We start from the raw sequence: 22,232 nt of genomic DNA, 5'->3' as shown, positions 1-22,232 counted from the left end.
AGGCAAGGGAAGGTGTAGATGGAATAAAGGAGCATTCCTACACGTGTAGCTATTCAGAAAGCTGTGGGTGAAATAAAGGAGCATTTCTTACTGTGCGCATATTCATTCAGCAGGAGGTGGGTGGAATAAGGAGCGTTTCTACATGTGTAGATATTCATTATTCTCAAAATAAAGGACGAATGAACAGAAGAGGAACACGATTTAGCTTTGTTTTTTACGTACAACGGATAGATATGTGCCAGGTAGTACTACGCACAAGTAGCACGCAACGGCCATTACAGAATTGAACGTTTACACAAATGGCTGTTCACTTTAATGTCGCTGGGACTGGAATGGGGGCGGTACGCTCAAGTGGAAAAGGGGTAAAGAGTTAAGTTAGATACAAGATGCGATCCTAAAATGTTGCAGGGAATAGAAAAGTGTAAGGTGTAGGGTATCAAGGGAAATATTTCTCACATAAGTCGTTCATTGTCTGCTTTCACCCATTTATTCTAAATGATGAAGCTACAATTCTGTCGACAAAGATGGTGCATTTACAATTGGTTCTTAGCCAATGGGTAGTGCAGGAAGAGTCTATGTAATACAGCTATGCACACGATATTGAGATAATCCACAGATGGCAATACAGATATAACATCATGATGGACAGAAAGTGTGATGAGGACTGTTAGCAAATAGTCTAAACCACTGGCAATCATTCCAACCCATCTTTTTTCACACGCTATTACACTGTATACGGCGTCCCACCATATGCAAATGAGTACTGGCCCTACTCCTCCACACGTGGACACTATTAAACATCCCTGGATTGTCATCAAAATGTTTCTATATGACAAGAGCATGGCTTGACGCCAATGAAGTAAGCAGCAAAAGCTAGTGCACACTCAGATGGATCCCACCCCAACTGCATCCTGAAACAAGCATTGGCATAGCCAATAGGTCTCGCTTTTGGGACCTTATAAGTATTTAGTTATGCAGCACAATATCTTTGGTGCAATAACATCAACTGTTGCATGGCTAAAAACTTATAAGGTCCCAAAGGCGAGACCTATTGGCTATGCCAATGCTTGGTTTTAGAGGCCTGGCATGCAGTTTTAAATGTAGGCTGGTAAGAAAGGTGCCAACCCAAGGGGCAAGGTCTAGAGAGAAATAAGATATCAAGAGAGGTGAGTTATAATAAGATAGCACAAATTGAAAGGTGAAGCACAGAATGAAAGGTCAGGTAAGGTAGAGCCGGTGGGATGAAAAATAGATATGAGAAGTAGAGAGTAAAGAGGTGCAGCTGAGGTAGTGAGATGAGACTAATAGAGGAAGGGCGAGGGAGAAGTAGAGAATGACGAAATAGGTAGAGAGAGACAGTGGTAAGACAGATGTATTAAACACGTGAGACATTGGAAGCAGAGAGAGTGAACAGAAACAGTGAAGGAGACAGAAAGAGATGAAAGCATAGGGAGTGATAGATGGAGTGGAAGAGGTAGAGAGAGCGTTGTAGAGCGAAAGAAATAAAATAATGGGAAAGGTGAGGGAAAGAGGACCAATAAAAAGAGATACATAGAAGGCTAAAAGGTGAGGTAAATTGAGAGGCTAGATAGTGTATGAGAGTTGGGGAGGAGAGAGATGAGGCAGAGAGAGCAATGAAAAAGAATGGCGAGTTAGAAAGAGGCATGCGAGAGGTAGAGAAAGGTAAGGTATAGATGGCAAAAATTATAGAAAGAGTAATATAAAAAGAGATGAAATTGAGAGGGAGGTGAAGTAAATGGAAGAGAAATGAAGGGGAATGAGATGCAAACAGAAGAGAGAGAGAGCTGGCCGAGAGCTAAAGATCTAGGGGTAGGATCGGAGAGGGGTGGCTAGTAGAGGTCATGAGCTGTAAGTGCTGTGGGGCTATGAGGTTTATTAAAAGAGGTGTGACGAACAGAGAGAGTTTAAAGGTAGAGCAATAGTGTGGTAGGTACGTAGACATGTATAAATAGACGGATAAAAAGAGTGTTTAGGTTAAAGAATGAGACATGGGACAGAAAGCTGAGAGAGAAAGAAATGTATTGGGTGGTTAGAGAAGTGACAGCTAGTCACAGAGTGCGGTATGTTAAGTAGGTTGAAGGGCAGGGTCTCTGGTCAGGTAAAGAGAGTTCACTTACAACAAGAGATGAAGAGGGAGAGATGAAGGAGGGAAATGTGAGTAGAGGTGGGAGGTAGAGCGGCAAAACAAAATTTAGTTGGTATCCTTACTTTGAATCATGGTAACAGTGCAAGTAAAGCAGCTACATGCTGCCATAAAAGAGTGCATGCTTTATGAGCAAAAAAGAAATTAATGTGCTGGAATCTAACATATTGCTTTGTCTTTTAGAAATAAAACTACCTTTTAAAAATCTCCAACCTGTCCATTAAATATTTAATTATGCAATTATTTTGCTTTTGAATGAAATAAAATAGTTAATGATTTGTCTATTGGTTTGATGTATACTTGCTTCTGTGTGTTATTTTGAGATTTAAATCGTAGACATTGCTTACACCGGGGTCACTGGCGTCTAGTGGTGACACAGTGGGGGTCCACAGTACTCAAAAGATGAAGAATCACTGCCCTATATCAGGAGAGTTACTGCACGCTATTTATCAGTTACAATGTTTGCCAGTTACAGATATGACTTTCCCCTGATTGCAATTGCACAACAAGCCTCAACAAGACTGTGTGCTGTAAAAAAAATTATATGCATATATCATTACTGTCTCAAATCAACAACAACCTGAAGACTCCTACTGAAAAAAAACCTGAATCAAGATAAATAAAGAGTACCAATGAGATCTCGACCTAGTCAGTTAAGCCGACCACAAAGTGATTAACAAACTGCAAACTCATCAGAAACCTGTACACGACTTTGTGTTCTAAAAGAGAGCAAGCCACTGCTAACAGGGAAAAGATATATGGCAACATTTACATGGGGTTAGAGATTATATTATATCTATATCGATGGAAGTAAACTGTAAACCAATATACCAATAGATTACAGTGCCCCATCTCTAGGCACAAAGTTTTACATATATTTTTTTCAACGGAGTACAAGGGATCCTTCAGCAACGCTGAGTAATCACAAACGCAACAGAAGTCACACACTAGCCTAATAGCGCTACAAGACATAAGGCATGAGAATCTAGCGATTCACGATGCAACAAGCGGGTCAGACGTTGTACGGGTTACTGGCACTCCTCAAGGTGGGGAGTGAAGATTCAATGCTAAACAATCAATTCATGGCTGAGACCAGCTGTGGAATACTATTAGCAGAAGATTCACTCCTGTGAGGAAGAATTCACTTTAGGCGTCTTTCCTTGAATTTCAACAACAGCTCAAAAGTGTTTGTGGTGTAACATTTCAACTGTAACCGGTTGACGCCGAGGCGCCAGGCTGGGAAGGAGTCAGCGCGAGTCCCAGAGGCCAGATTGCGCCACGAGATTATGTTGTGGCAGGACAGAGGAGCCAGCAGCCCTGGATATGCCACCAGCAGTCATGGGGGCACGGAGCCCACTGCAGCAAGTTTGAGACTGCTGAAGCCAGGCTCTACAGCCTGTGACAGCTGGCCATAAAATACAGCCTGCTTGACAGGGCAGATCACTTTCAAACAGTATCTGGCACAAAAAAAAAAAAAACATGCCACCATGGGCACATAGGAGTGCCAACTTGCTGACCCCAGCTGCACGCATGCACGCTTCTTGTACAGTGGAGACAAAGCCAAAAGGCAGCAGAGCTATGGCACGAGGAAGGCTAGACCACAGGCGAGCTTACTAAGAATGAAGGGTGGCAGCTACTGCACCATAGAGTAGTGTTTGAAGAGGGGCCTCGGCAGCTTTTTTACCCGTAACACTACAATTCCTCCATTTCCAAGCCAGGGAGTTATGTGGGCGCAGAAATAAAACAAGCATTGCTTAAAAGCGGATGCCCATTCTAAGCGAGTGCCGCGCGGCTGTGAAAGTGACGCAGCCGCGCGTGAAGGTGGAACTGATCGCGATCAAGTGAACATGAACAATGGGGGGCGGGCAGAAGGGGAACATGAACAGGAAAGATCAAAGACCAAGGGGGTGGGGGAGAATGAAAAGGAAAATGAATAGGACAAGGAGGGAGTGGGAGAAGGGAGGAGGGAGTGGGAGAAGGGAGGAGGTAGGGGGAGGGGCCAGGGGGGAGGGGATTCACGCACTGTAAGGCTTAATGAGCCATTACAGAAAGCCAGATGGCAGCTGTGCACGTTCACACGCGAGTGACCGCATGCTTGAGGCCAGCAAAAGCCGTTGGTAGCACTTTGAAAACCCAGTTACTAAATGTCTCGCCAGACAGCGCATGCGCTGGCTCAGGCGAGACCTAAAGACAGGTGGGGGCGGAAGGGGGGAAATTGTGCAGAACAGATGGCGGAGAAGTGGGCTTGACATTGTTGTTTGAGCCACAGGAAGCGGCTCCTGGAACCGGCAGTGAGCGGCCACACAAAATGGAACATGCCACCCATCTGAGTCGTGGAGCGGGCAAGTGTTCGTGTGACCAACTGGCATGGGTGCAAATTTAGGATGGGGAGTGTAAAAATTCAGGGCAAAGGGTCAAAATTCAGGACACAAATTCAGGACAGAAGGTCAAAATTCAGGACAAACGGTAAGTTTTACAGACACAGTGCCATCGTGCGATGTAAATCGGCATGCATAGAATGTAGCTAATTGGTACCTGCATGTTGGACTAGAGTGCAGTCCTCCGAGTGGCCAGCTTTGTGTGTCAGATCGCCTAAAGCATGCCATTTCTGTTGAGCTGGTGATGACATGCATAGGGGAGGGTACAGTGCTGAGTAATGAATTGGATCCATAGCAGACATGTCTTGTGTGAGTGTAAGACCATTAACCCCTCCGCTGCTGGTGACGGAACCACACCGTCATCAGCTGCGGTCGCGCTGTGCTGATGACGGAGCGGTTCCGTCACGGCCCGCTCGGAGCGCCTGCGTGGTGCAGATTCCGCGCCTGCGCCGAGCGTCCCATTGAGCGGGCGGGGCCGTGACAGAACCACTCCGTCATGAGCACAGCGCAACCGCGGCTGGTGACGGAGCAGTTCCGTCACCAGCATGCGCCCGCCCCGCCCCCTTAGCACTGCGGCGGAATAGCCGCCGCAGTGAAGGGGTTAAGCAGGAAAAGGAAGTTATTAACCAGCCTGCATGAGCTATAATCAGCTGCACAGTGCTGAGCTTTATGGTATTATTGTGGGTCAGAGTGGTTAGATAGGAGTTGACATTACTATATAATGGCCTCACTAGTATCTAGCCATATATCAGCCCTCCTTATTTTACCTGTATATTGGAAATCGTATACTTCTTGGGTGGTTTCATTTCTGTGAAGTGTAAACTGCAGATTCTCATTGATGCACATAAGTGTGATACAGACTAGAAACTGTATACACTGTTAAGGCATAATTGTAGGGCAGGAGGAGGCACTGTCTTTTACATACCAAACATTTTCTATTGAATGGAAGCAAAATGCCAACATGCAGTTTTACAGATAAAACTATATACTGCACAAATACTAATGTATGGAAATACAAATGTATGTGGTTTAGGCAAATATGTATCATTTGAACATCACCAAGTAAAGTGTCTTGATTGTTTTGGTTTGTTTAAAACTTTGTTTCCAGCACACTTCTGAATTACAAACAACTGGTCCATTTGTGGTTTCCTAACTGCTGATGTTTTGAAACATTTGCACAGTTCATTTGCAGATATTTAAAAGTTGTGTGTTACAAACAAAATCACAGCTTACAGCCTTTGTTTTCCCACCCCCAAGAACATTTGGGAAAATATGGTGCATTCTACAACACATTTGTCATTCTATCTCAATTGTATTAGCTTCTAAAGCATAGTAAATGATGACTTTACTGTCCCCTTAGGATACAACAATCCTTGATGGTGCTCTTCAATGATTCCCTCACTATCGCCAACAGTGCCTCTATCTCATATGTATTTCATTTATTTTATAGTGCCTCTCATAACAGTGTAGGGTACTAAAGCACTTTACATCACACACACATACAGATGAATCATACATGTGTAAATCAGTGTACAGAAAATGTTACATAAGGCAACGGGGACTATAAGGTCTAGGATGCACATCAATGATACTGGTTGGCATTTTGTAAGAGCTTGGTCTGAAGAAGGTAAACCTCAGGATTCAGAACATAACACAGTAGTTAGCACTGACTTTAATGATAAGAATGTATTACTACCCAAACAAACCTTTTTTAGCAACATCAGTATAATGGAAGTCAGAGTTATCGTGACACTTTTACTGTTGCCTGAAAACTGCTGGATATGTCGATAAACAAGGAACTTTGTAGTCCCAGCCCCCAGTAACAAAACTGTCTCCCACCCCCCACCCCTACCCCCTCCCCCCCACCCCTTTCCAGCCTCCCAGGGAAACACCTAATGCAGTATGGCCAATACGGCCTAGCTACAAACCTCCAATAGTGCCCCCTCATCTTCACATAGACCCTCTCTCATGTGTATTTAATTTCTTTTATAGTGCTACTCATCCAAAGAATGCACGGCTGGGTGTTGGAGTGTGTTAGATCGCACAATTATATAGAGACATTGACTCATAAATGTGAAAGTCAATGTATAGGAAATGTTACTTAAGGCATTGTGGGCTACAAGGTGTAACAGTCAGATGTCCATACTGGTAAGAAGTGGCCTAGCATGGGCGGGAACACGGGGGTGGTTGCCTCGGGCACAATATTCTTAGGGGTGCAAAATTTAAAAAGAAAAATAAATTGTGTTGGAAGGGACTGGTCACGTCGGTGCTGTTGTCTGGAAGTGCAGATTATGTTGTCTTGCCCGCCTTTACAAACAGAAGGGCTACACGGAGCCATGGCCTCTGGCAGGTGGAGGGCTGCTCGTGCTTTTTAGGTCGAGCCTGGAATTCGCATCCGAACTATGCGTCCAGGTGGAGACTTCTAGCTAGCTGACTCGGGGGAATGAAGGACAAGGAACTGCCACGCGCTTCTCTTCGGCTGGATTACACTGCGTGCACGCGCACCCACACTCACGCATGCGCACATCACAGCCACACGCATACACAGCCACACGCATACACAGGCACACACACACCCCCCCCGTTGCCGCCGCACTTACACACACACTAGCGCACCTACACCGCACACAGAGACCCCCCCACACACACACACCAGCGCACCTACACACACGCACGCACACATACAAAGACCCCCGCCATCGCACACATACAAACACACACACACACAAGCGCACCCCCCTCCCGCCTAGAACTAAGCCCCACTTACCGCCATTCGGGACTTCGGTAGCCGGGGCTCTCCCTCGGGCATGGGAGCCCCGCTCTCAGGTACTCCGTGGGCGCGTGCGCGGGACTTCAGAAGACGGAAGTCCCGCCCAAAGGAAGTGGCTCCACGTCTCCTCCGTGTTTGCCTGTCTTCCTGCCTCGTTCACCAGGGCAGAGATTTATTTCAAAGGGCTTCCTTGTTTTCCCAATGAGTACGAAATGCCTCTACATACGAATCTGTCCCATCCAGCACGTTATAACATCATGACAGCGTGTACCTAATATCTAATTATTATCTCACAGATTATTCTAAATTTATTTCCCATTATACAAAACACACTACGTATAAATAGTCTCTTCTTTATGTTAACTGCAACCGGAACAAAACCAGTTTGACAACGGTGCGCGTCACCCAAAGATCCAGAGCCAGCACAAGTCGTAGTGGCGGAAGTACCGGTAAGAAGAACAATGGCGGCTCGGGCGACAACGAAAACCGTGAGTAATCGCCACCCACTCTGAGGCCTTGATGCTGTTTTTCTTTACATAACAGCAACAGGTCTGCCCATCTGGCCTGGTCTCTTTGATGGAGCAGTAAGCCCGCCTTTGATAAGGTAAAGACGCCAGTGTCATCACCCGACTCCTGACTCGAGGAGACTGTTTGTAGACGCCGAGCACTTTATGTTGTATCCACCATTGCCACATGAAGTAGGTGCTGTATATATAACTACTGTGAATGTACCAACACACAATGATTGTATTTACTTTTACAAACTCCGATAAAGTTACGCACTAGGCCTTACCAACTACGATAATTAACGTGGCGCACAAGGTTTTATAGAGTAATTACCTACAGATCTGAACAGTGCCTTATACATAGCATTATCCCTCATACTAGTCTCGAACCCGGCAAAAACCGACAACATTAGCCAACACACTCTATAATCACCAACCATTATTCAACATTGTAACGTTGCACGATAACGTCCAAAGACGAGGAACTGCATATGCACACACTTACGCAGTAACCTTTAAAATTTGACGTCATCTGGCTCACAGTAAATGTCTTTCCATGTTTCTTAAATTGCATTTGAATACTCGCGTATTCTTTTAAACACACTTCTGCCATGATACCACAATAAGTTTCTTTTCTTTTCCTTGCAGCAAAATAGCATGAAATAACACAATAAGTTCGCAAAATGAACTAATTCTGACAAAAGCGAAATCAATTATTTTGCAACAGCCATATAGACACATGTTATAGCTATTACATGTTGAGATCACTACATCCCTATTATCTCTTTTCCTTCACAGGTACAGATACATTTATTTCCGTACTTTGAAAAGTGGTGAGTAATCCACTTTTCCCTAATTAAGAGCCACAACAAGCTCTTAAAACACCGATCCTGACGAAAGCCTCTAGAATAGCCAGAAGCTGAAACATGTTGATCATATTGCACAGTGCGTAAGGCTAATAATTAGGCCTACAGACGCACGCCACTGTTTTTTAATTTCCTACACCTATGACTGACAGAATAAAATACGAGAGTCTTGGTATAAGATATTTTAATTAATCACCTTTTATTCACTTAAGCACTTAATACACACACCCTTCTCGTTTCTGACCACTACTGCAATACCAGTGGGTCTCCCTCCAGGTGGAGGTCAGCATAACAACTAAGGAAAAGACCCAATGATAATGCTGTTGCGACACTGAACGACGGAAAAACAAGATATACCGCCTCATGCCTGTGTTCGCATATAAGGGTTTTTTACAAAGATGGCCAACCCCACACCCTCATAGACCCTGGTAACACAGGACAAGTGGTTCATTCCCCCCCCCACAAGGAACTTTACAGCAGGTGCTTTTAAACCCATACGTTATTTATAAGCACAGCGCCCGCTGAGCTTAGCGTCGGGTCTGACTGCACCAGTCGCACCATCGTAAAAGACAGCCCTGGTTGGTAATTTGATTTTGAAATCAGTATTAAGCCCATTCATTTGAATATTCTTCTTAGGTTTTGCCTTCAGACAGCTAGAAGTGTCTATCATGGCAAGACCTATTGTATACAATACCAATCCTTTAGATCAGCCCACTGCTTATCTTTAGTAGTGTTTCTTGTAAATCTCATTTGATAGCTTTTTCGGTCGAGCCTACCATAGATCTCAAGATGTCTGATAGAAAAATACATATTGTGGGTTTATGAAGCACATACAGGGGCTTGCAACATTGCTTTTCAGCTTATAAATCGTGTGCTTGTCCATGCCATGCGGCATTCCCTCTTTACCATCCCTTTGACTGGCTGGCTTCTATGATTCCATGGCTTACTTTCAAGTAACTACTTTTTTCTTTTTGTTTAAGCACTCCATTAGACTGCATGTCTTTTCAAGCTGCGTACCAGTGTGCATTTCTCTTTGTCCGCGTTACTCTTGCTTGCCCATATGTTTCTCTCCTCACACTTAAGTTGTGCTCTCACAAATGTATGCTTCTACCCCCACCACAGCCCCGGCTGCTATCTTTTGCTTCTATTGCTTCTCCCCCTGCTTGCTGTGTCGTGTCTCCCTCTGCCTGCTGTGTCGTTTGCAATTGTGAGAGTTTGAGCTATTGGCATTGTAAATGGCAATGCCTTTTATTTATGAGTTTAAAAACCTTCAAGCTGTGCGTAAACAAGCACTTTGTACTTATAGTCTATGCTTATGAGGAGCAAGACTAGCAGTCTCTTTTACTGCCAGCCTTGCTTCTCGTAAGCAAGGACTATACGTTCAAAGTGTGTGTTATGCACCGATTGCAGGTTTTAAAAAGACATGAATAAAAGGCATCATCATTTACAATGCAAATAGCTCCAACTCTCGCAAATGCGAGACCTATTGCATTGCAAATGCTTGTTCCTGGTGGCATTGGAGCAAAGCCGCCCAGTGGAATGTCTGTTGTGGTACTACGGCGCCATACAAGGAATTAGTTTCTGCTTTTTGGCAGGCAGAAGGAGCATTTTAAGCCAGAGTTCTGCACTTGCTGCCTGACGTCATGTGTTGGTTTGGGATGGCGGGTTTAGTCACCCGGGGGTGTGGCATCCATTCATTCTTTCACTATTCAATCTGTCCTATCTGTGTGCCCATCCATATCCAAACCTATTCAACCATATCCAAACCTATCCATCAGCTATCCTTCCATCCATCATTTCACTCCTCTATCCTTCCATCAACCCTTTCACTCATCCATCCTCCCTTTCACCCCATCCATACTTTCACTCATCCATCCACTCATCCATCCAACCATTTGCCCTTTCACCCATCCTTTCACTTACTCAAGCATCGATCCATTCACCCAGTCACTCATCTGTCCATTCGTCCATCCATTCACCATTTCACTCATGTATCCTTTCTTCCAGCTCTTCAGCTTCCCTTTCACTCATCTACGCATTCTTTCACTCATCCATCCTTGTATCCTTTTCACTCATTCATACACCCACTTGCTTATCCATCCTGTCAGTCATCCATCCATCCATCCATCCTTTCTCTCTCCATGCTCCTTTCACTTAGCCATCCCTTCGCCCATCCATCCACTCACCCATCCATCCACTCATGAATCCATCTATTGACCCCATCACTCATCCAGCCCCCTTTTCACTCATTCATCTATCCATCCATCCCTTCACCCTTCCATCCATCCATCCACTCATCCATCCATCTGCACATCTATACTCCCTTTCACTCACTCACCCATCCATACATCCACCGTTTCACACATCCATCAATTCATCCATCCATCCATCCATCCATCCGCTCATCCATCCATCCGCTCATCCATCCATCCGCTCATCCATCCATCCATCCGCTCATCCATCCATCCATCCGCTCATCCATCCATCCATCCGCTCATCCATCCATCCATCCGCTCATCCATCCATCCATCCACTCATCCATCCATCCATCCGCTCATCCATCCATCCATCCGCTCATCCATCCATCATTTCGCTCATCCATCATTTCGCTCATCCATCATTTCGCTCATCCATCCACCCCCTCCCTCATCCATCCACCCCCTCGCTCATCCATCCACCCCCTCGCTCATCCATCCACCCCCTCGCTCATCCATCCACCCCCTCGCTCATCCATCCACCCCCTCGCTCATCCATCCACCCCCTCGCTCATCCATCCACCCCCTCGCTCATCCATCCACCCCTTTGCTCATCCGTTGTTATCCACATCTTTTACTCAACCGACCACCCATTCACTCATCCATCATCTTTACTTATCCGTCCGCCCTTCCACCCATGCGTCCACCCTTCCACCCATGCGTCCACCCTTCCACCCATGCGTCCACCCTTCCACCCATGCGTCCACCCTTCCACCCATACATCCATCCATTTACCCTTTCTCTCATCATCCTTCCACTCACTCATCCATCCATCTTTTCTCTCATTATCCATCCATTCACCCTTTCACTAATCCATTCATCCTTTCATTAACCCATCAAATAACCCATTCCTTTACTTCCTTACCCACCCACCTTCTCACATTAATTATGAGCTGATGCTTTGTCTGCAGAGTTGTAGACAGAAGAGGCACATCAAGAACCTCACCCTCTTGTAGTTCCTAAAGCAAGGGGTGGGGAGGGGAAGGGCTCACTTTGCACCTGCACATAGGCAATCTGAAAAATTGGAAGTCATGAGTCATGCATGATGCATGATGCATGATGCCCAGTGCCCGGGACCTGTGGCGACTGACACGGTGTTGTTTCCAGGGACTGAAGTGGGATGAAAAAACTAGGGGTCTCCCAAAAGGGTGTGTTTGATGTAATTAAGGGTGTGGCTTAAAACACGGGAGCTAAAAATCTGTGCTTAGCATAGTGTGCTGCCCAACTGGTTTTCTGCTACATCTGTCATTGCATCCAGATATATATTACATTACAACAAGCCAGGACTATTGGCTTTGTCAATGGTTGTTAGTTGCATACAATAAATAAAAAAGCAGCAACTATGGCTTCATTGTATATATTAAAAATGCTTCAGTTCTAAAATGATTAGACTGTAAAAGAACTATAACTACTTATTTTTTACCTTCTTTCACTGGCTTCTTTTCATGAACTGGATTCTACATTTCTTCCATCTGGTAAGGTGCAACATTTTTCTTTATGTACTGTTAAAACAGAAAGCCCTGCCCTGGAATGAAGCTAGAGGAGGCCCACCACATGCTTTAACAGCCAGACTGGCCCATTGTAATTCTGTATGTGAAAGTCAGTCGGCATACAGAATGACAATGGGCGGGTGGGGCTGCGCTTGTGGTCAGAGGAGTGTGAGGCGGCCCCATCAGGGTGTTGAGGCTTCTCGCAGGAGAACAGTGATGTCCCCCAATTCCCAAAATTACGGACAAAAGAAAGTGATCATCACGGACAACGGAAGTGAGGTCCAAATCACTGCAGGTGCGTGAAATTTAACCCGTTGGTCCCCCTAGCTGGGGTGCCAAAAGCAGATTAGTCGATAGACAGCAGTGAAAGCATCTGGAAGCTGACGGGAGTCCTGGCCCCTTACCTAGTCCTGCGAGGCCCTGCTGACTGCGGCCTGATGCCCAGGTAGAGAGAGCCCGGAGCCAGGAGCGGCAGATCGCGGCATAGAGACCACTGACTGTGGGCACCGGAGCCTCCATAACCATGTGCAGAAGGGGTTGGAACAGCGCCTCCATAAAGTAGATTTGACCGTTGCAGAGGGACCTCAAGCTGCGGAAAATGGCAAAGCCCGACACATGCGGACCTAAATGTAGGTTGGGGCAGGCAGGGTGGGGGCAGGGGCGGGGGCGCTCCATGACCGAGGTGAACAGATTGGAGCCTGCCCTGATGGCAGTCCTCTCTCCCACCTCCCCAAATGAGTAGACCCGCCGGGGCCCAGAGAGCACAGTTCAAAGAGGGGCTGCTGGCCGTAGCGGCCATCTTCCTGAAAGCTACACTGGGGCTGCAGAGGTGGGGAGAGCTTGTGAGGTCGGGTCTCACGTAATTGGGCCAGAAGAACGGCCTTTGAATGCAAAATGCACTCACCCTCAGGAGCTCACACAGCGGCAGCGGAGCTCCAAGATGGCCGCAAGACACCATTTGGCAACCAACATTACAGGATCTCATCGGAGGAGGGCAGGAGCAGAACCCCCACAATATCGGACAATAGGCTATCCACCGCATTGGGCCTTTGCAAAACGGCCAGGAGCACCAACCCCAGGGACTGATGCTGGCGGACCGCTCAGGCAGACCAAGAGGAGCGAGGTATCTCCATAAATTCAGACAGCCCCCCATCATAGAGCCTATAATAAGCGGCTAGCATTATCCATCCACCCCGAACCCCTGCCCCCAGCATCACACAGCATGGAAAATGGAAAAACAAACCCGAAGGAGGGAGATGCCCACAGACGCCCCAGACCAGAATGGAGCATCAAACAACAGGAGAGAAGAAAGGAAAACAGAGCTAGACAGGACACTCCACCCCCCTTCCCGCTCCGCCCCACCCCACCCCCCCTCCTGCCCCCCTCCTCTGGTTGTCACATGGCAGGACATTATGCAGGCCATAACGGAATCTCATGAAGCATTGGTGGCCTGTTTCGATCACGTCGTAACAGGCATGGCGATACTGAGGAGCGATCATTGCCGCCTGGCGGAGCGGGGAACCACAGCTGAGAGAACCCTGGAGGAGCTGTCACCAGCATTGTCTGATGACGGAGAGAGTCACCTCCCTAGAAAACAAAGTTAGAGTGTTGGAACTACGCGCAGAAGATGCAGAAAATAGCTCCTGCCAGAATAGCGTCTGCATAGTGGGGTTTCTTTAACAAATTGAAGGGACTAGTATGATAACCTTATTGGGACAACGGCCTAGCGAGGAGGTAGCTGCAGAGGCGATTTCTTCTTGCTTTGTCCTGGAGAGCACGCACAGGATCCTGGCGCGCCCTCCTCTTCCCGGGCCAAGCCACCCCTGGAGCTGGCTTGCTAACACTTCTACAAAAAAATATACTATATCCTGCAACAGGCCCGGATCAAAGGTTCAATATCATTCCTCGCTTAGACTACGGTAGCGTCGCCCTTTGCGGACTCCCTCTATCTACAACTGCACCCATGAGAGCCTCTTTGAACGCTGTAGCAAGACTCATCACAGGATCTAAAAAACACTCGCATATTTCCCCTGACTTAAAATCCCTGAACTGGCTGCCTTTTGAAGCCAGAATACACGTGAATTGCCTGCATGACGCACAGAGCTGTACACCACAACTCACCCGGCTACATCACTCAGAAACTGACTATCTGGTGGCTCAAGAACCACTAGAAGCACAAAGAATCTTCTCCTGAAACCTTGTAGATTCCGGAAGGAAAAAACGTATAAACGCTCTTTTTCAGGAATGGCACCCAGGATCTGGAACTCACTCCCTCCTGAAACCAGACTTCTCTCCTCTGCTTTCTTTAAGAAAGAAATAAAAGCTATCCTCATGACTAAATTCACCTGAACTTTTACTCTTGATCTATTTGAGGATTTACACCTATCTGCACTATTATTTTGTCTGATTGTCGATTTGTATAATTGGTTTTAGTCATTTCTTATGCTACCCCATGTCCTGTATTTGTAAAGCGCTCTGATATCTGCAAAGATCTTGTTCGCGCTATATAAAACTTTCAAAATAAATAAATAAATAAGGGTGGAAAATAGAGAGGTCAGGAAATTCACAGACCTCAAGAGTAGTACAGAAAATGAGACAGTCTTTCCAGGACGTAAAAAAAAGTCCTCCACCTAAAAGACATACACTGTGCCATGCTGTTCCCAGCCAAAAACTCTGAGTGGCAACTGCGGAGGGATCCAGATTTTTCAAATCCCCTTATGAAGCAAGGGACTGGCTGGAACAACACCTGCCACAAGCCATATACCCAGAAGCCAACCACGCAGGTCTCAGTCAAGGCGCAAGAGTAGGCATTGCAATGCAACAGCCCCCACATCCGAAGTAACCCGGCAGGAGCGGCAGGTTCTCGGAGTGGTGACCGGTCTGGGCAACAATTACTGGCAGAGGACATAGTAGCCAGAGACTCAGACCACATTTCAATCACAGCAGGAGACTAATGCCCAGCTGCCAATAGTCACTCCAGGCACATCAGACAAGATTATATGGGAGGGTTAAGGCCAATAAAACATACGGTCAACGAGAAGGGCGAAGGCAGTCTAGAACTGGGAACACTGAAGTGTATTGTAGGGACTATGGTAAAAGTGATCCTCACATATGTTCTGGAGGGTGAACTCAAACAGAACCTAGCATGTTGTCTACCCCGCCCTTAGTTCTCAGCAGGTGCGCCTGCGGTTAGTTAAGCGCAGATAGAGAGTTTGGATGTGGGGATATTGCCCACGTGTCCCAGAGAGGGAGTTGGGGTTTTAGTTGGGAGTTAAACCGGAGCAAAAAGCTGAGATGTGCCAAGGAAAACACTGACAATATAGTTGGATCACAGAGGAACCTGAGATTAGATATGGGTGTTAGAGGAAGACTAGACTACTTTCCTGGAACATTAGGGGTATGCAACAATGGCAAAATAATATAAGGTTTTATTATTTCTGAAAAGGAGAGGCATCCACATCCAAGAGTGGATAATTTAGGAAAGGTGCACCACTAAATTTTCTTTTTCAAAAGAAATGGACAAATGTTCCTTTATGTTTTGTATTCTCCTTTATTTCAATTGTATCAAAGCCTGATACAATTGAAATTAAGGAGAATACAGAACGTTTGTCCATTGATCATTTCTTTTGGAAAAATTATTAGTGGGGCACCTTTACTAAATTATCCATTCTTCAATCTGCGTTGCAGTTTGTACCCATCAACGGCAGGTGCAGGAGTTGTTGTGCACACTTTCGCAGATTACGGTTTGAATTCACTACATGAGGAACTTAGCAGTGAGGTGCGGCTCTCATAGTCCGCCGTTCTGTCCTTTTGTACTCCTCCAAGAGACAAACCCAATTAATTAAGAGGGAGCTGCGCCAAGAAGCGTTGGAGGCCAGGATGATTTCACTACATATTCTGCATATACACACAACACACTCATCTGGATTAAGGCAGGGGTACCCTTCCAACATACCCAACATATTATCGACCCAGAGCAAAGATATGTGGTGGTGACTGCCTGGTTAAAAGGGCACAATATCACAATAGTTAACATATACGTACTCAACACAGATCAGGGTACCTTCCTTCTCAACCTATTGGGGCCTTTAGCTCAGTTTCTTGTTCACTCAAAACTAATGGGAGAAGACTTCCACTGTGAGTGGATCCTGGGCTGGACAGCTCACATCCATCGCTGTGGGAGGCTCCGGTGGCTCGTATGGCTAGGGCTTTCAGAGACTGGCAAAATGTGTGGACCAATATACTCCTGGCGGCGTCTGAGCCCCAAATCAGAGACTACTCCTTTTTCTTGCCCCGCCACGACTCACATATCAAAAAGATACCTTCTTACGTACTCCAGATTTCCATGCACTCGCGCCCCAAGTAGAGTACCTGTCTCGCACCATCTCGGACCATAATCTTATACTCCTCCACGTGACCTGGGATCCCTACATGGAAACTTAAACCAGAATCCTTACATGATCCCTCCTATGCGAAAGCTACCAGAGAACATCATAATTACCTCATTGAAAATGCAGGAACGGCCTCATCATTCATAGAATGTGAGACCTTTAAAGTAGTAATACGGGGTGTGGCCAGGCCAAGCATGGATTAGGACGTGCAGGCTGGGGTCTCCGCTCCACAGAGTCCCGCTATCGCTGCTGATCCCCTGCCGCCGGGCTTGCTGTCTGGAGAGGAGGGCCTGTCCCGGAGCTGTGCTGCTGTGGGGGACCCCCCCCTGTGCTGATGAAAAGGGCTTAGTGACTCTTTCAAGTGCGGGTTCCCGGGTGGCGTAAGCGGCGTCCTGCACGGCTGCCATTTTGTGGAGCTGGATCCGGTCTTGCTCACGCAGCTGGCCAGTGCAGTTTGGAACCAGTATAAACGCAGCAGGAGCCTCCGGGGGCACCCGGGATAGCGCCCGTCACCGGAGGGGGTTGGGCTGCTGTGGAGTGCAGAGACCAACCCTGCGCTTGTCCTGGAGCCCCGGGGGACGTGCCTCAGGCCGGCGGGAGGGCCCTGAATGGTTGACTGGCGGCACCGGTGAGAAGCCCAGAGGCCAAGGTGCCCGTCTTGAGAGCCTCGTAGCGGAGTGGCCCCCCTCTGGGCAGAGGATGCTGTGCCCACAAAGACTGGCGGACCATAAAGGTGGACCGAGATGTCTTGGTCTTGCTGTATGCTACACCCAGCCCGGAGCACCGTCGGCACGGTGTTATCCTGCCGGAGGACTCTCCTAGCTCCTGCTAATCTTCCAGAGGTCAGTCGGATGCCGGAGGACGATGGGAGAAGCCCCTGAATGACTGCATGACCCCCGGGAGGACACCTCGGGCCTGGCTGAAGAGCATTGGACTGCGGGAATGAGACAGTGAGAACCGGGAATTGCAGCGGGGACTGCTGTGTGGGGTGCGAGGGGACCCTCACTGAGGCAGCGGACGGGCTCTGGGCCCGGTGGACATTGGGGGCACCCCTGGAAGCACGCTTGTTAACCTACACAGGCATTAAAGGGGCCCGCGCCTCACTGACCGCCTGGAGAGGGTGGTCGGCCCTTTTTTGGTACACGCAGGCGTCTATCCTGCACTTACTGGTCTGCGGCCTATCCCTTGCCAAACAGGGAGGAGGTGAGCGGACATTGTGAGGTCATCCTTGCTGGGCATGAGCCCCTCTTTCAGCCTATGCTCTTGCATTGTGGGTGGTAAGGGGGTGGAGACCCTGTGCCACTTGTGGTGATTTACTCTATCTGCGCCCCAGATCTACCTTTGCTACATTAGAGGAATAACTGAAGAGTCCACGTGGGATACCTGGGGTTCCTTTTGTCTGGTGTGTGGATGACCTTACATAAGCACAACTGCGGCTGCCAACTCGTCACCCTCCGCCGCTCCATCCTTGTGATCCGGTCCCCCTCCACTGCTGGATCCACGATCACTGTAGAACACTCTACTATGCTTCCAAAGAATAAAGCACAGACAGACGCGGCGTCTACTGCAACTCGTGTTACTTTGGTCACCTCCCTCTGGTCTAAATCTGTCGCTCAGTCCCATGAAGACTCCAACTCTTCAGCCCTGGCATCGGGGAAATCCAGCTCGGAGATGCCGGTCACCCAGGCATTCATGGCGTCCTTCCTGCAGGAAATCAAAGATGGGATTGGCTCTCTTAGACAGGATTTTAAGACAGGCCTGCAAGATATCCGGCGAGACGTCACCGAGATTGACTTAAGGGTTGATGGCCTTAAACGAACCATGGACACTAGAGCGGTGGACCATTAAAATCTGTGGAAGAGGATGTCGGACATTGAGGAGCAAAATATCACCCTACAACTAAAGCAAGAAGACCTTGAAAATCGCAGTTGGTGAAATAACTGGCACATCAGGGGGGTCCCATTGGGGGCGGAGGGTAAGGACATCCTGGGATACACGGCTGAGCTTTTACAGGCCATCAGGGAGAATGAAGAAGCCTCACCACCTAGGCTTGACAGGGCTCAGTGGGTCTCTGGCCCACGCATTCGACCTGATTTCATCCCGGACATCATTACCAGAGTTCATTACTATGCCGATAAGGAAGCTATCCTGAAAAGGGTGCAAGGGATGAAAGTGGTGGCCTACAATGGGCTTTCAATCCAAATCTTCAACGACCTGTCGCCAGTTACCCTAAGACGGAGAAAAAATTTCAAGCCTGTCACGGCGAAACTTAGGGATCTGAATATCAAATACCATTGGGGTCACCCCTTTGCCCTGATGTTGTCTTGCGAGGGCAAGAGGAGAGTCCTCCGTTACTTAGAAAAAGCCAAACAGCTGCTACAGCTCCCAATGGAGAGTGAGGGAGAAGACCCGTCTTCACCTCGAGAACGTCAAGAGGGGCCTCTTCACCCGATATGGTCAACAATACTGCTTCCTAAATCCAAGCGTCGTATGCAGGAACTTGATTCTTCCCAGGCTAAACAAGACATTAGCCACATTCAATCCCAGAGTGGCTCTTCTCCAGATCATAAGGACTAAGCATTCCCTCGCTGTGTTGCTTCCTGGTCCCGAGATGGGGCCATTTATGTTTTGACTTTATTTGTCTTTGGTTCTGGGAAGGTAGCCCTAGATCCCGATGGGGGATGCTTGACATCTGACGCCATACATGTAGCTCGATCTGTTACTTGGCCCTCTTGTCTTGAGGGACTGGAGCCTCGGAGAGCATTGGTGCTGCATGTGCAGCTGATCCTTTTGAGAAATGGTCCGGCGGATGGAGCAGCCATCGCTGCTTTTGAACGCCAACACGGGATTGTGGCAGCAGAGACCCACACATTTTTGTACGACTGCCACCCCCCCTCCTCAGAGTCTCGTAGGAGAGTGACTTTTCCGGAATAGCCCGTTCGAATGACAATGGGCGGTTCTTGATAGACTGATCATGCTTGGCCCGGTTGGCCATTATATGTTATATTTCAAATTTTTTCTTTCTTATTATGTTTTTTTGGATGTATGACGTTACAACGCATACCTTTACAACGCATTTTTTACAACGCAACATCCATTACAACACATTCCATTATAACGCATGCCATTACAATGAATTTTTAAAAACTACTTTTACAACGCATTCCATTACAACGCATACTACCATTACAACGCATACCAGTACATTGCATGTCTGGTAAGTATTGGATAGTGTAAGGGTAAAATTACTATTCTAACTCCAGGGGGTGCAACAGTAGGGTAAGTGTTGGATAGGGTACTATGCGATGTAATGGCATGCGATGTAATGGCATGCGATGTAATGGCATGCGATGTAATGGCATGCGATGTAATGACATGCGATGTAATGGATGTTGCATTGTAAAAGTTTTGTTGTAATGGTAGTGCGTTGTAAAGGTTGCGTTGTAAAGGTTGTTTCCCTGTTTTTTTCCTTCCATGGTTGGCCTATTGCTTATGGATGTCTGGTTTTTAGAGGCTGGAGGCACGAGAGTCAATTTGGGTACTTTGCTGGGTAATCCCTGGGCAGGTGCTGCTATGTTGAGGTCTTGCGATGGTCTCTTAATTCTACCGGGTGGGCTCTGGTTTGGAGGGAGATGTGGGCTTATGGAGTTGCTGTGAGCTGCGGGGGTCATATTTTTCCTTCTGTTATTCCATGTCTAACACCATTAAGTTTCTCTCTCTAAATGTAAAGAGACTGAATTCCCCTAACAAACGGCGTCGGGTTTGGCGAGATCTCCTTCACCAGGATTCTGACGTAATTTTTCTTCAGGAGTCTCACTTGCTCCCTGACGACACTCGCCTTGTGTCCCATCCCAAGTATCCTGCTGAATATTGGGCCTGTTCCTCTTTAAAACAGGGGGGGGTTGCGAATCTCTTTAAACCAGGATGGCATGTGACGAATCCCATGGTAACGACAGATGAGGGCGGGAGGTTTATTAAGGTACACATGGTGTGGGGTGGTTAATCTCTAACTTTTGTTAACGTATATGCGCTAACCCAAACAGGATGCTTTTCTGCACCTACACCTTGGTGAGCTTTTGCAGTCGGTTACAATACACACCGGTCATATTCTCGCATACATTACTATTTCCTCTCCCTCCCCTTGAGCCACACTCTGACTGGTGCAGAGATATCAGATATATCTTTATCAGATCATGCCCATGTCCTGGTTTCTCTCCAACCCCCAATCCCGGTGGCGAGTCTTTACCCCGCTGGAGACTGCCCCCTCAGGTCCTCCGGGACCTTGTGGATGTGGCGGATATCCAAAAAGAGATGGAGGCCTTCTTTCTTGCTAACTCCCTCGATGACACCTCTGAGGACACCCGGTGGGTTGCTTTTAAGGCTACTATTCGGGGTATCATGACGTCTAGATCGATCGCCAGGACCCGGGAGGCTAGGTTGGTTGAGACCGCTTTTTCTAGGGACATCAAAACCCTGGAACGCAGGGATCATCTGAATCAGTCCCTCAGTAATAAACGGCACCTAGCTGAACTGTGAGGCCAATTGTGTGTGCATCGTAACAATAAGGCATAGCGACTTCAACTAAACCTCAAGCAGAAGTTCTATACCGGGGGAATAAGGTTGGGGCATCCCTGGCGCTGCGCCTTCAAGGGCAGACTGTGAGAGCTCACATCGCCAAACTCAGGCTCATGGGCCATTTCAGAGGCGGATAAAGGCTGGGAAATGGAGAGGTTTTATGGAGATCTTTATGTAAAGGCCTCATGTTCTCCTGACGCTGTTAATGCCTTTCTCAATTCTTGCCCTTGGGACCTGATTGACGCTCACTTTACAAAATTGCTAGACAACCCCATTACTCCTGACGAAATTGCTACGGTCTTGAAGCAACTCTCAATTGGTAAGACCCCGGGGCCTGATGGACTACCAGTCACCTTTTACCAGGTGTTTCATCCGCAGCTTCGAGACCACATGCTTCATCTTTTTAATAGCTTCACAAACATCTCGGGTCTACCCCCAACCATGAATGAAGCAGAGGTGGTACTTATCCTCAAACCGGGTAAAGACCATTCCCTACCAGCGTCATACTGCCCTATTGCTCTGTTAAACACTGACGCAAAGAACTATACGAAAATCCTAGCCAACCGCCTGGAACCCCATCTTCTGGGTCTCATTGATCCCAATCAAGTAGGGTTTATTTTTCATGGTTAGGGAGCTGACAATATCAGTCGGATAGCCCATCTCGAGGAAAAAGCATGCTTTAGGGATAGCCCTGCTTGTCTTGTCTCCCTCGACGCGGAGAAAGCCTTCGATCGAGTGGACTGGGGATTCCTTGAAGAAGTATTACGGAGGGTGGGGCTGTGACCGTGGATGATCTCTAAATTAATGGAGCCTTACGCGAAGGCCACTACCTGCATA

At 47.4% G+C, this 22,232-nt stretch overlaps 1 protein-coding gene across 16 annotated transcripts in view; it reads right to left on the bottom strand.

The window, feature by feature from the left end:
* Window positions 1-22,232, bottom strand: part of EPN1 (epsin 1) — a 533,434-nt gene that overhangs the window by 386,246 nt on the left and 124,956 nt on the right. The gene's annotated exons all lie outside the window — the stretch shown is intronic.

Source organism: Lissotriton helveticus, chromosome 7 (assembly GCF_964261635.1).
Source record: "Lissotriton helveticus chromosome 7, aLisHel1.1, whole genome shotgun sequence".
In the NCBI taxonomy this organism is placed as follows: Eukaryota; Metazoa; Chordata; class Amphibia; order Caudata; family Salamandridae; genus Lissotriton; species Lissotriton helveticus.
This window is presented reverse-complemented; position numbering and strand designations above follow the sequence as displayed.